Source organism: Octopus bimaculoides, chromosome 22 (genome assembly GCF_001194135.2).
Source record: "Octopus bimaculoides isolate UCB-OBI-ISO-001 chromosome 22, ASM119413v2, whole genome shotgun sequence".
Lineage (NCBI taxonomy): Eukaryota > Metazoa > Mollusca > Cephalopoda > Octopoda > Octopodidae > Octopus > Octopus bimaculoides.
The window spans coordinates 7743176-7746284 of NC_069002.1; positions in this window are offsets into that span (position 1 = coordinate 7743176).

Consider the following 3109-nt stretch of genomic DNA (forward strand, 5'->3'; position numbering starts at 1 on the left):
ATATATATATATATATATATAGGCGTAGGAGTGGCTGTGTGGTAAGTAGCTTGCTTACGAACCACATGGTTTCGGGTTCAGTCCCACTGCGTGGCACTTTGGGTGTCTTGTACTATAGATAGATAGATAGACAGACAGAGATACACAGACAGAGATAGACAGATAGACAGATAGACAGACAAACAGACAGATAGACAGACAGACAGACAGATAGGTAGATAGATAGACAGACAGACAGACAGACAGATAGGTAGATAGGTGCATACATACATACATACGTGCATACGTAGGTAGATAGGTAGGTAGGTTGGTAGATAGGTTGGCGGATAGGTATGTAGGTAGACACCGCAGGGTATCGAACTCATCTCCTAATTGCCGTGAGCCAAATACGCTAACCACTAAGCCACGTGCCTTCCCCCCTACCGATGAACATGCGTATTATTACTGCTACAGCTGAGGCTTTTTCTTAGAACAGATCCATGGAATAAGTATGATTTACAGTAGATTGTGGTAACGTCTGTTTCGACGAGGAGAATCCCTGTCTTTGTTCAGCAGAACAACCTGTCCATTGCTGCATAGTGGTTGAGTATTCCATTGTCATCTTTGCTCTTAACAAAATTCACAGACAGAGTTACTCCGGAACTATAAGTGAGAAGGTTGGTCTTTTGAATTACAGTTACCGTTCATCTTGTACCTGGCTGAATAATCCTCCGACACCTGTATCTTTAACACTTCTACCCCAATATTTACCCGCTAATATCTAAAGCTTTACATGCATTGAGATACCGTGTTCCAAATCTGTAAAAATTCAGTTATACTTATCTTAGGTGCTTCGCAGTGGAATCGAACCAGAGGATTCGTGATATCCAAGTGAACTTGTTAACCCTTTCAAACACACCTACGCAGCAGTTCATTTCTTCACAGACAACTCACACACTCACACACACCATTCGTCCTTGTCTTTGTCTGCACCGCCCTTGTGTGACAATAATGTCATTGGTCATACGTCGTTGTTGAAACATTTAAACCGGAGGTTTCGCCAGCTGGACAAATTGAGAACTACTTCTAAACTTGTCAATTGTTCCTCTTCTCAAGCCCACACCTATTGACATAAAATCTTTACTTAACATTGACTCAATCTCGCTTTAAAAAATCTCTCATTTTACACGTATATCTCTGACTTCATTTTACACTTCCGTTTCTTCCAATTTTTATTTTATTTTGTTCTTTTCTCTTCGGATGTTTTACAAATATATAACTCCGCCATATTTGCTTTTGATCATTTTTTTTCTCTGATTCTTTAATGTATCTGTCTTTCTCTTTTATCTTTTACTTGTTACAGTCATTTGACTGCGGCCATGCTGGAGTAGCACCGCCACGAAGAGTTTTAGTCGAACAAATCGACGCCAGGATTTACTTAATTTTTTTTAAAGCCTAGCACTTATTCTATCGATATGTCTTTTGCCGAACCGCTAGTTTACTGGGACGTATACACACATACACACACATACGCACACGCACGTGAATATGATGTCTTCAACACGATTTCGAACAAAGCACTCCCTTGATTATTTACTTGAAGTAGCACAGATGTGGCATCGGTGAGCGCCTCTTGCAACAGGTGTTGTTCAAAGAGGTCACCACCCACGCTGACACGCTAACGCATACCTACACTACATTCCATCACAGAATTTTTCGTTGAGTGTTTTCGCCTTCTTCAGTTGGGGCCAGCTATAATATGCAACGCCCACTAGAAATCTTAGACGTTAACAACCATGCCAAGCATTTTAAAATGAGGTAAGACCTTGTACGGGACTTAATTCCCCTCTCTAAACATTGTAGGTTTTTGATCGAGAAGAAGAGCTAAACTACTTAATTACATGCAAATGAAGTCACAGGTGTTACATAAATACGTTCAGCTTCTAAGTAACCTCTTGACTTCGAGAAAAACGATTCGGCAATTTCCTGTTAGACAACCTGCACATGATTTCTTTATCGTGATCAAATATTTGTGCTGTACGTAAAACTCATTTACTCCATCAAATCGACATTGCTTATACAGGTGCCCAAGTGATCGCAGATGATCGAGGACTGAATGGTTTTTCTTAAGAATCCAACGCCCGGTCCTGTAATCGAAACCATGAGCTCGCAACCATGCCCTCACATGCATACATACATTTAATAGTACTCCGTCCCTCACGATGACGAAGGCTCCAGTTGATCGGATCAACGGAACAACCTATTTGTGGAATTGATGTGCAAGTGAGTGAGCACTCTACAGTCACACGTGCTCTTAATGTAGTTCTGAGCGAGATTCAGCGGAACAAAGCAGGGTTTTCAAATACAGGTAATACTCATTTTTGCCAGCTGAGTGGACTGGAGCAACGTGAAATAAAGTGTCTTGCTCAAGGACTCATCGTATCGACGATAATCGAACATACGACCTTACGAACCTGAGCCAAATATCCTTAACCACTGAGCCACGTGTCCTTCACACATACACACACACACACACATATATATATATATATATATATATATATATATATATATATATATACCTACACACATAAACACTTATGCCTACATATATACATATATCGATACATACGTATGTACGTCCATCCATACATCCATCCATCCATCCATCCATCCATACATGCATGCATACATACATGCATGCATGCATACATACATACTGAAAGCCACTGGATTTGAGCCTAAATCCTTTGAAACACAAACCCGAGACCGTACCAGGTGGTGGCGTTCCATCACCATCGGAACCCAAAAACATCGAAGCCACCAGAAAAAGAACAAGAAGAAATCAAACGACAGGAGAGGAAAGCTCGACTGGACTGGACTGGGTTGGGCTGGGATGTGTGTTGTAGTTTTTTTTAGCAAAACACTTCTGCGATCACTTTGACATCTGACGAGTGACACTCCGTGCACCTGTTCGGACGACGCCGATTTGATGAAGAGATTGAAGCTAATGTGCAGCTCACACATTTCATTTCAACGCTATAAGCAAACCATCTGTGCAGGTCGTTCAGCAACAAATTGCAGTAAACTAATACGTCGTCTACGACAGGACGGTTCACTATATATATAT